The following is a 12,789-nucleotide window of genomic DNA, read 5'->3' as shown; positions in this document are numbered from 1 at the left end:
CTTTTTCATTTTCAAAATGAAGCTGCATCAAATGACTCAAAATTAAAAAGAAAAAGGAATATTTCAAAATGCTTTTTCATTTTATACTTAAAACCGCTTATTCTGTGTCATAATTAAAACGAAAATGCAAAGAGGGGATTGCATTTGCATTTTAACATCCACCCCGCGCACCTTGTCACAATATTCAATTGGAAAAAGCAATAGCAGAGGGGAGGCGGGGCGATGACGTCACTGCTTTCTCTGTGTGTCTGGCTGCTGACTGACGCACACACCAGGAGCAGACTGTGTTAGCGGCAGAGAAGACGGCTTTGAGTTGGTTGTGAACTTCTGATGAGTTTCCACAGCTTCTCAGGACTAAGTAGCTGCATGTCCGCCTTCTGCGGTCCTCCTCCGGCCGCACCGCGGACAAGCTTTGTTCTTCGGACCGCCAGCTGCCTTCGCACAGCGGAGCGCGAAGCTCCCGACGATCGCTGAAGGCGGAAATGCTGCTGCGATCTGAGAAACCATCATATGAATTTGTGTTTCCAGTGGTGTCCAGAACAAAATAAAGACATGTAATTCCCACATATTTACACATTTATCTGCAGCTTCGCGGTGAATTTGCAGTTTGATGACAGCTGGAGCTCCATCAACAGATAGCAGATTTCTCCATGCTAAACGTTTGCTGGTTGGACCAAAACACTCACTCAGCGCGAAGCTGCGGGAGACTATCTTCATAATGTGCTTTTATTACATTTATGGTAATATTTAAGGGCCTGCCCTGCTCGATCATATGTTTTTAAATCCGTGCGGTCAGACGACGCTAAAGTTGGCTTACGTTGGCTTCACAGCTTCTGATTCGCGAGGGAGCTGAAGGAACATTCTGCTGCATTTTTCACATTAAGATCACCTAAAACCGGGTCCTGTTCAAAAACCGCTGGACCTGGCCTGCTCAAACCTGGATTCCTGGATCTTAATAAATCAAACAGCAAATTCACCGCGAAGCTGCAAATAAATGTGTAAATATGTGGGAATTACATGTCTTTATTTTGTTCTGGACACCACTGGAAACACAAATTCATATGATGGTTTCTCAGATCGCAGCAGCATTTCCGCCTTCAGCGATCGTCGGGAGCTTCGCGCTCCGCTGTGCGAAGGCAGCTGGCGGTCCGAAGAACAAAGCTTGTCCGCGGTGCGGCCGGAGGAGGACCGCAGAAGGCGGACATGCAGCTACTTAGTCCTGAGAAGCTGTGGAAACTCATCAGAAGTTCACAACCAACTCAAAGCCGTCTTCTCTGCCGCTAACACAGTCTGCTCCTGGTGTGTGCGTCAGTCAGCAGCCAGACACACAGAGAAAGCAGTGACGTCATCGCCCCGCCTCCCCTCTGCTATTGCTTTTTCCAATTGAATATTGTGACAAGGTGCGCGGGGTGGATGTTAAAATGCAAATGCAATCCCCTCTTTGCATTTTCGTTTTAATTATGACACAGAATAAGCGGTTTTAAGTATAAAATGAAAAAGCATTTTGAAATATTCCTTTTTCTTTTTAATTTTGAGTCATTTGATGCAGCTTCATTTTGAAAATGAAAAAGCATTTCTGTTAATCCATTTTAATTGTCAAATTAGACATTTCTAAATGAATTATGCTACACATTTACCAGGGACCTTTTTGAAAATGAAATGTCAAATACCATTTTCTTTATAATTTTAATTAAGTGACAGAAAAAGCTGTGTTGAAGTATAAAATGATAAAGCATTTTGAAGTATTGCTTTTTCTTTTTAATTTTGAGTCAAAAAATGCAGCTTCATTTTGAAAATTAAAAAGCATTTCTATTAATCCATTTTAATTGTCAAATTAGACATTTCTAAATGAATTATTCTACACATTTACCATGGAACGTCTTGAAAATGAAATGTCAAATACCATTTTCATTATCATTTTAATTAAGTGACAGAATAAGCTGTGTTGAGGAAGGAAATGAAAAAGCATTTTGGTGGATTGCTTTTTCATTTTAATTTTGAGTCAAAAAATGCAGCTTCATTTTGAAAATTAAAAAGCATTTCTGGTTTTGACTTTGCTTTTTATTTATGCTACATAATCGCTTCCATACCATTGGAGTTTTTCCAGTTTTATTACATCAGGCAGGTATGACAACCTCCCGTGTCGATGCACTTCTAACTTTTAGCAAATCTCTGCAGTTCTGTGCTTCACACCGGCCTTTATCAGTTGCATAGCAACAGGAGCTTTCACTGTTGGGGCACACACAGTGTTGCCTGGTGGAAAAACGAAGCCCCCCTGTGGACACTAAAGTCAAGTTGTGGTTTTGGTGATTAAGAGGCATCTTGCTGAGACATTGGTCTGCTTGGCCGACCAGGGGGAGCGCTCAGTGGACAGATCCAGGTGAAACCGCAAGCCGACGTGGTCCTTCGAGTCCTGTAGAACTCACGAGGCAGCGTTCCTTCAGCCTCGTGTTACTCCTCCAAAACTCACTGAATGAATTCTTTCTGAAGTCTTCATTCCTTCTCGCCTCAACCCCTCCTTCAGCCTGCAAACTGACATACTTTCTTTTTAATTTATCAGCAGCGATGGAGGGAGCGTGGGAGAGAACAGGAGGGAAGGATGGAGAGAGAAAGAAGGTTCGGCATCAAAAGACTGTCTGGGAGACAGAGGGGAATACTTTTTCCTTGTGCTTTTTGAAGATGTCTATATGTTCTATGAACTCGACGATACACAAATAAAGCGAATAAGTCTACTTTTCCTTCTTGCTCATTATGTACTTTCTTTAATAGTTATAACCATTACCTTTCCTCTTAATTTAAAGTCACGCTCCCTGACAGAGACCGATCGAGACTTTATTTTGAAGCCTCCCTCTGCCAAAAGCCGATCTCTTCGGCAAACTTTTCTCGAAGAGGCACACCGTCATTAAACATTTAAAGGGCCATTCCCCGAGTGCTCAACACTACAGAGAATAACACATCCTATTATATATGACCCAGAAACAACTCGCTCATATCTTGAGCCACATCTGCTCACTGCAGTAATTATTAGCAAAAAATAGGCTCTTTACAGGCAGATTAAAGGGAATACCGTGTTGCTCTGATGGCAATGAGGAGGGGTTTTTTTTGCGTTGTCAAAGCTGAGAGCGAAGCTTTGCACAGTGGAAATCCACATTAGCGGCGGTGATGTAAGCCTGATTAGTGTTAGGTTTAATTGAACATGACTGCAGCTCGGCTCCAGTAGTTGTTCTGTTAATTGAATTAAACATAACTTTCAAAGTAACACATACAAGCTTTACAGCAGATGTTTTCCAGCTGCTGATGTACAAAAAATATGAACAAGAGAATTCATCTTGTCGCAAATTTAACAGCTCATCATATTTACATTTCTTTACGTATTGGAGAGTATGCCGTCAGGTAGTACAGCATGATCTTATACAATAGAGCATGAGACATTAGGAAAAATGGAAGATAATGGCACAAATTGTGGTTCTCTGCTCACATCAAGCCATTCATACTAAACTATAGCAGATTGCAATTGTTTGCATTGACCAACTTCTGACTGGTCAACAGAAAAAGTCTAAAGCGGCTTTCACATCGAACAGGATTTTTGCCTTGGAGCGGCCAGTGTCAATGTTGAGTCAGCGTACAGCTGTAGTCAGATGTCCTGTGATTAGGTGCAGTGGTTGGGCAGCAGAGTGTTTTGGGTGACGCGCGTTCAAAAGCCTGAAACTTGGTGAAGAATTTTTGTCGGGTCAACCCATCAGGAACTCAGTTTTGGCCCATGATGTGTTGTGTCAGCGGATGGAGTCCAAAACGAGCACGCAGGAAAATCTGATTGTTTTTCTACTGGACTTTAAGATATTTTTCTTATTTGTATCAAAAAAATGTTTTAAAAAGTAATCTAATTTCATTTTTATTTTTCCCCTTCTTGGATTAATGCGGGACAGCAAATCATCAAACTGGGACACAGAGAAACTGAAGTACAGCTGAAAGCAGCCGTCATTCAGATGCAGCTTCTCCAATAGATGAAGAAAATCACCGTACTGGGAGAATCCCTGAATGATCTCATGAACCCAGACATGGAGATGTGATAACTGATGCTTCAGTAGAGCTTTTCAAAATAAATAAACCTGAAAATAAATAAACCAATCGTACCCCAGCACTTTTAAAAATCACATCAAACCATGCCAGAGTTCTGTTTCACTTCTCCAGTAACAGCTTGCTTATTCTTGCCTGAGACCCAAATGGATTGGTCACGGCAGCCAAACAAACCTCATTTTGAGGTAGAATGTACTTTGGCAAAGCCTGATTTGGCCTTTCAGAATATTTCAATTTTCAAGTTTTCCCCCAAACTTAAATATTGTACGATGACAGCCTGTTGTGTTGCTTTAGGCTTTTTTCAATCTTGTTGAAATAGCAAACCAGATTTAGAGATTTATGCTTTTAGAGAGCTGAAAATCATTCAAACACCTAATTGACCAAATTACCCCTGCTTTCAAGTCCTTACACTGGTCACTTGTTGTATGTAGAATTAACTTTAAAGTGCTAATGCTGGTTCACAAATGACATAAGTGTGTGGAACCCAAACAGGCGATCCACTGACCCCGCTGGACTCTGAGATCTGCAGGGAACAATCAGCTGATGACATCTAGAGTCAGAACCAGACAGGACAAAGCTGCTGTATTTAAATATATTTGTAAAGCTCTTTGAATTGCCTCTGTGAACAAAAACTTCCACACAATGGAAACAGCGGTATCTTTTTCTATTCTATTGCATTCATTCACAAAGGGAAAGTTTTGTATGAAAGCTTTCACTGTGATAGATGCATTCATATTTTGAAGAGGTTATCACTTTAAGGTTTTTGTCCCATGCACCCAAGTCACCCCCCACCCCATGGGGTGGGGGGTGACTTGTATAGGTGCTGCAAGTTTCTGGGTTGCCTGGGCCGTGGAGGGTCGTAGACGGGAGCAGACGCATCTTCAGGGAAGTGTAAGTGGTATCTTGCAGTTCATTTAAGGGAACCTTGAAGTACTTCATGAAAAATGGAACATACAGTTGTTGTGCGAGTGGTAAGTGTATCGAGAAGTATTTGTAAGGATAAAGTAAGTTACAGGCACTTATCACATTTGGGTGATGCTTTCGTACGGCACCTTTACGGCGTACTTTCGTCATTAGCAAGATGTGAGTACTGGCACCTTAATGGCTGTGTGCAAATGCTGCATGCATGGGGTGAATAAAAGGAAAAATCTGTACAACATGCCTGCGTCTCACCTACTTCACACATATTGTTAGTGTTTGTTGTGACGTATCGCCTACAGCATTCCCAGTATCTACGTGCTCACCAAGCGGTCAACGATCTTACGTTATTGTTGGGGCCACCTGCATGCCCTGTACTGATTTGCCCCATTTTTACCCATAGGCAGTCATATAAGCACTTTGTGTTATATTTTCATTTGAAAAGTGCTTTATAAATAAAGTTTGATTTGATTTGATATCCACCCGTAAGGGCAGTTGTGATTAAGGCATAAACAAGAACTGAAAACACACAAAGCTTTGACCCCTTCACACTGTACGTCACTATTTCACAACATACTATTTAATCCAGGACTGTAGCAAAAATTTAGCTTCCCCCTGAAAAGAAAAGACAAAATATGTAATATATTTTTTAAATAATTAGAAATAAATGCAGGCATGTAGGGGTTATTGTCTAAAGTAGAAGTAGATGATCTCTAATAGTTCCTAATCCATACCTCATGAGTACTAAAGAGCAACAAAAGCGCTGGTAGCAGTTTCTAAAAAGCAGCTTAGTCCTTGGAGTTGACCCGATCAGAGTTGGTTGGATGTAAAGCAAAGGTAGAGCTCTGTTACTCTTTGGTATAATAGAAAAGGGTGGAGGTAATTTCCTGCCTCCAGTTTTTCTGGTTTGGAACAAAGCTAAATGAGGAGATTTTCTTCAATTGAATGAAATGAATTACAATCTGCATCATTAGAAAAAGGGTGCTTCACAGTAAAGCAAACTATCTGAGATTTAAAACAATTTTTGCAGTAAAAAACAAAATAGACAAACAAGGTCAGACTCGTTTGAAGAAAAATTCACAAATGTGCTTTTATGAAACTGTTGGACATTTCTCAATGCCAGAAGCAAACCTGGACACGAGGCAGATCAGGAATTAAAGAAGCACAAACACAAAGACAAGCAGTGATGCTGGAACTGAAATACTAGAGCTTGTGAAACCATAAAACCATGAAATAGGTATTAAATCTAGCTTTAGAGTAAACTAGCATTAAAAAGAGGGCAATTCAAATTCTGTTACACCATGGGTTTTTCTTGTAGGGACTAAAAAATACCAGATATCTTTGTTTATTGCAAATATTCAAGTCTCTCTCCACAAAATCTAACTGCCAATAGTGACCAGCTCTGTCAGATGCAGAGGAATAATTAAGTTATTCCTGCAGCACTGTCTTTTCATCATCAGGTTCTCTGGAGGCAGATCGTGCCTCAAAATCATCTGACATGAAATATTTCTCAGGAATCTAAGAGGCAGATGAGATCTCCTGTAATGAACAGCATTTATTTTTTGTTCATTATTCTGTACTGACATTATCATCCAGCCTTGGCACCCTTTAACCCCCCCACCACCACCACCACCACAACCATCCAGAAGAGCACTTCTACCCCGCCGATTCATAATGATCAGGACAGAGTGAGCTCCTCCTGACAGTGAGATACACAAGTATTTTGTTTTAAATGTCACCAAAAGGCTAGCAGGTCTTTTTTATTTTACACAACAAACAAAATAAATAACAGGGTTGGACAATACAGTTTTTCTTTGGACAAAAATTGGGATTTAAAGTCATTTAATGATCAATTTATGCTCTGATTACACTCATCTGATTGAAAAGTATCTATTTTTCGTCATACTGTGTAATGCGGCTCATTTTTAAATCTACTGGTTTGTAGAATAACCTTGTGTCTTCTGTCCCCTGCTGGACATGTGAGGAACATGCAGGGCACAGGTGTCTTTCCAGACGCACATTCACACTCCCCCACATTCATCTGCAGACACAGAGAGGAGGCGTGTGATTTATGCTTTCCATTTTTTCAGATCTAACTAATTAGCGCCAGCTCGTGTCTTATAATGATGTTTGAGCAAAATACCTTTTTACTAGCTCAATCATTACAAAACCTGGACGTCATAATCATCGGTTTCGTTATCAACTGTTCGTAGCCTAAAATTGGCTGCAGCAAATTCATTATCTATGGAATTTTTAAGAGGTGTGGCTAAGGGGGTGGAGCCTGGAGTTTCTGCTGAAATCCATTGGGCCTAACATTGCTGTAGTCTTGACCTTACTTGTTTTTAGAAGGTTGTGCTGTGTAATTCCTCCTCTTGTGTGTAGTGGGCTGATTGGCCACGATAAAACCTCACCTGTGTTACAAATCTATGGGGTCAGTGACATGGTTCAGTGGGCTTCTGACCCTCTCTCTCTCTGTTTTGGTTGTGGGGTTTTTTAATGTGGTGTGGCTGCAGGGTAGCGGTAGGGTGGTCAAACTCTGTTTGGAAGTCTGCAGGTTTGATTTCCACCTTGCCCGCCCATATGTCGCAGTGTCCTTGGGCAGGAAACTGAACCCCACCTTGCCTATGGTGGAAGATTGGCGCCAGTGTTTCAGCAGAGTGCGAATGTGTGTGTGAATTGGTGAATGGGACTGTGACTGTAAAGCGCTTCAGGCTTTGGAGAAATGTAGAACAGTGCTATACAAGTATGCCATTTACCATTTATCATTTTCTGGCTGCTGCTTTTTTGTTTCGTCTCCAGAAGTGTGCAGGATTACTGGCGGGGACTCCTGACACACCTGCAAACCCATCTACATGGCTGTATTTAACATTGGTTTTGCCAGCCCCTACCTGCCAGTCCGTCAGATAACCTCTAGTGGTATTGATCCTACTTATGCTTAAAGATCTGTTCCAGACTTGATGTCGTGTTGATCTCAGTTATCTCTTTGGTTGCGTACGAATTCTTTCGCTACTCACTACTTAGTACACAATATAGAGCATTTGCCGTTTTTTACAGCTGTACGAATTTACAGCTTTCCCAGAGGTTTCAAAGAAAAACTAGTGTATCAACTGTCACTAGATTGGCAAATATAGACCACAATATATTGTGTTTGAACAATTTTTCATGTTTAAAATGTATTTTAATTCATCTTTATAAACTACCTAGGTTTTCATCATCAAAACACAGTGGGTTCATAACTAGTCTTTTTAAAATGTTCATAATGATAACATTTTTACTTCAGGAAATCTGTTACATCATAGTTGGCCTTTCTTTATTCTCTGATGTCTCATACAATAAATTGTTATCTTCATCTGGTAGCATCCTGCTCCTTTCACCATGACAGTCAGTTTGTCAGTGTATGTTAACCTTCCTTCAGTTAAAATGCTAAATTTTTTGTTGAGTTGCTTGTCTTTTATTTTGGTTGATTTCTTTTGGACAAGTTCAATTTAGTAGTTTTTCTGTTCAGGAGTCTCTGGTAAACTGATTTTTCTTAAATATTTACGACAACAATATCAGGATTGAATCTTAATGGATCCTATCATTTCAATATTATTTTTGAAATTGGAACTGTGGCCAAATGGGGGCGTGACCTCTCTAATAATAAATATATCTTTATTTATCTACAACAGCCTCACAACAATCACCTAATCTTTTTGTTCTGATTTTGTCCATTTTTAGAATTTTATACTTTGGTAATGTCTTAGTTTAGTCCTAAATCCTTAGACTACCCATAATTCTTTTTCCAATTCTGTCCTAAAGCTTGGGATGGACTTTTTCAACTTTAAAAGAACTTTTATCCTTGTTCTTTACTTGTGTTCTTTTGGCCCCTGTGAGTTAACACTGTAGGGACCTTTAGCAGGACTCACTTGCAAGTGAATTTAAAGACATTTGTTTTCAGGCAGACCAAAGCTTACACACCTTCCCAAACAAAGTAGACTATCCAAACTGATGAAAATTGGATGAGTGGCGAAACGTTTCAAAGAAAGAAGACTCTAAGGCCAGATGCTCAACAACAAGACGTCACCTGGATGAACGAGAACCTTCATTGACAGACTATTCAAAGGGGGGAAAAAAACAAATGTCACCTGGAGGTCCAAGGAAAGTGGGATAACAGTCCAGTTCACTGCTACAGCAGTGTGTGTTGAATTCTGGGAGAGGTCAAAGGTAAGGGCCTCATAAACATGCAGATGTCAAAAAAAGGAGAAGCCAAGGCCCCGTTCTGGTTCAATTGTTGTGTTTTTAAATGCTACAATGTAGACTGGATGGAGAAGGATCACAGTCTCCATGTAGCTGACCCTCTTTGTCAACATTTGCAATGGGTGAATTCTCACAGGGTATATAATAGTATACTACTCCGTCTCAGATTGATATGTCAGTAATCATGGTGGGTCATACCATTTGACCAATAACCCAGCTGTCTTTTAAAATCTGTGAGAGGATCGGGTAATTGTTTTCTGTCAATGCAGAGAAGTTTCCTGTAGCATTCTGATCTGTTAAATAGAAGAATATTTTTATGTCTTCAATGAATAAAAAAAAAATCAAAGACAAGTCAATATAACATGTTTTACTTTTCTACTAACAGGAAAGATATATAATTTATTAAAGTTTTGTATCATGTAGGCCTAACATTCCATTAAACAACTGCCACATAAAAATAACAACTGATAAGTATTAATGGCACTTGCATAGATAAGATCCCTTTACTGTATTGGTTAACTGAACCACTAATAGGCAAACAACATTTATGATTGTGGTCTTGTAATGTTGCTTTGATTATATATGATGATGTCTAAGTTTTGGCTTAGCGGTCGCATGCTTGCCATCCGAGGCCTTGACCTTTGACTCTGCACTAGTTATATCTGTAAACTGGTCTATAGAATTAGGTTATTGTGCCCCATCCGAAACAGAGAAATCAAAGGAACTGAAATATTTGACTGCTAAACCCTTGCTGTTGAGAAACGCTTGTCACCTGTTTGCCATCCAATGAGGCCTCGACCTTTGACCCGGCACATGCCCAGTCATATCTGTGACCTGGTCTATAGGGATAGGTCATTCTAGGGCCCTGTCCAACAAGAGGCAATCGAAGGAGCTGAAACATTTTTGTTTGAAAAGCATTTCTACTTGTACGGGTTTCCTTTCTGAAATACATCTGTGTGTGTCATTCATCAGATCTGTGCAGACAAATTCACACTTGATTCTTTACACTATGGCGTTATTTCTGTGGTGGCAGTCTTGATACATCCAGTGGAGCATGTCCAGCTGTGAACTGACTACCATTATCTATGGGCAGCCAAAACAGCTGTGTGGCTTCATTTGGCACAATGTCATTCTGCCTGAGGTGGGAATGGCTGTGGGCATGGAGATAACGTTAAATCACCGACATTCACTCCAGTTTCTGCTCTTTTTTTCAGCCCCCTATCTTTATGCAGTAGAGACGGCTGCAATGTTGGATGTTCCACCACATGACCTTCGTCTAATGTTTATTTTCCAACATTAAAATGAAATCCGGAAGTTTCTTCCATCGACCTCTGACAAAACAATCACCTCCAGTCAAAGAGCAGTGCTCTTAAAGCATAAGAAGAGTCGCTGTTTAGCCGCAGCATCTGAGAGAAATGCCCACGCTTCTGCTTTATATAACACCTTTTTATGGAAGCCATTTACCTTGAGATGATGTTGCCAAGTAACTGTATCCCAATTGTTTGCTGAGTCTGAGAGTGCAGGTAGGTTAGTGCGCTCTCAAGCAGGACTCAGTGAAGTGCCATTATTGGCTGTTAGAAAATGGTGAAAACACTTTGTTTTCTTTCACCCACCACACCTTTCCCTCCATCCACCCATCCCTTCTCTGCTCAGCATGAGCTGCTTAACTGATACATGTACAACAGTAATCCCCTTCTTAGTGAATGGGATTAATGTTTAATTCAAGAAGAGCCTTTTCTCAATACCTCCCTGTGCCTTCATTGTTTGGGGTTTTAGACTTCCACAGTTGGAGGACGGGTGAGAGATGCGGTAGATTGGAGGAGTAGGGTAGCACTGCAGATGTGTGACTCACTGGGCTTCAAAACCATGTAGGGAAGTTTGCATGAGATTTCTTCCATGTGTCCTTTGTGTTGCTGCTCAGACAAGCTTAGAAAAACAGACTAGAAAGACAGGCTGCAGTGGTTTCTGAACCTCTTTGTGCTCTAGCCTTGAAACTCTTACATTTGCATTTGTAAAGGTTCTGTTATGTGCCGATCCACAGCAGTGTTGATCCAGGATTATCCTGGTGGCAGGGGCACATGACCGGGCAGGTTTAAGAGTGAGGTGGAAAAATGAAAGAAAATAAACCTCAGGAAATGCTGCTTACTCTACTTTGGGTATTTAGAGCCAATGCAGCTCAGCTCTTCTAAAACAAGCTGTAAATGTAGTGTTTATGAAAGCAGTCACATTAAAAATATGAGCTATTCTTTCACTTACAAGAACCTCTCTCAAACATAAACTCCAAACCGACGCTTCAAAAGACTTTCAGAATAAATAATCAATAATATTCAGTTTTAACGTGTTAAGTTTGCATGAATTAAAGTAACTATTATCAGAAGGATGAGTCATAAAAAAATCAATTAGGACTGAGCCCAATAGGCACCAGAAAGTGGTGAACATTTAGTGAGAAGACAAGTATTTGGCTCCACCTACTGGTTTGAATTATGAGAGGATTTCAAATGTGTCTTTACGTCATCTTGATTTCTCAACCTTTGGAAATCCAAGATCCAACCCTCAAGTATCAAGTTAGTTAGATTCAGGCTTTAACAGGAAAAGAAGAGAGTCTACTTTCAAAATAAAATGTTGATGCATTTGACACAACCATTGAGCAAATTTGAGACAATCCTATCACTTGTTGGATTCTACAACGCCTCAAAGACACTGGAAACGCCATTGTATTTATTGTATTTTAGTGTTATTTATTATCTGTTGTTTTTGTTATCACTTGTAGCTTTTTGAGTTATGGTCATAAATAGATTTCCCTATTATTATATAGTATACATATTAGAGTTCTATTAAAGTTCTATTTGTTAACAAGATAATAAACATAGAAATAAACTAATATAAAAAATCTATTGGGATTATGTTTAAGACAAACAAAAACATTGATGAGACTACCGTTTCCGTAGCTGCTGGTTGTGGTAAAATAAATAAAGCAAGGATAAATAAGAAGGCTGTACTTAGAAATTAATTTTTTTACCTGGGGATCATGTTAATTTCATGAATATGCAGTTTTAGCCAAAATCCAAAAACCTGGGTCGTTTTCTAGGACATAGTTTTTGTGGAGCAGCAGTAGTTCATCCTATGCGTTGTTAGCGCGGAAGTACACCTCCACTGATATCCCATCATACCTTTGTTTACACTCTCTACCACTAGCTTACAGCTCCTTACAACCCCAAGCTAACATTACCAGTCAACAAAATTGGCAAGCAATGTTGGAGCCTTCCAGCAGTACAGTTTTGTGCCAGATGCTAGCTCAGATGAGGACAATGAAGACGTTAATGAATCTATTTGTAGGCGAGGGGATGCATCAGAATGGAACACAGCAGTGAAACTTTGGCCCATCCATTTCACATGCGTCATGAAAGAAAAGCTTTTTCAAACAGAAAAGCTTTTTCAAACAGCATTTTTGCATCTGCATTCATTCAAATTCGAAGAAGAAATTCTCAGAAATGCACTTCTTATCTTACATTCTTTTATACATGTCCTCCATGAGAAAAAGGCTACAAGGACATGTTA

The 12,789-nt window shown here is 40.0% G+C and overlaps 1 long non-coding RNA gene across 1 annotated transcript in view; it reads right to left on the bottom strand.

Moving 5' to 3' along the window:
* Positions 1-2,088: 2,088 nt before the first annotated feature.
* LOC144984175 (uncharacterized) overlaps positions 2,089-12,789 on the bottom strand; it is a 421,174-nt gene continuing 410,473 nt past the window's right edge. Inside the window, exon 7 of the long non-coding RNA XR_013647866.1 lies at positions 2,089-2,532. This is a non-coding gene — a long non-coding RNA (uncharacterized LOC144984175). The remainder of the gene's footprint in view (positions 2,533-12,789) is intronic.

Source organism: Oryzias latipes, chromosome 2, assembly GCF_053564925.1.
Source record: "Oryzias latipes strain Hd-rR chromosome 2, Olatipes_Hd-rR_3.1".
NCBI lineage: Eukaryota > Metazoa > Chordata > Actinopteri > Beloniformes > Adrianichthyidae > Oryzias > Oryzias latipes.
Note: the sequence above shows the minus strand (reverse complement) of the source record. Positions and strands in the feature narration are given on the sequence as shown.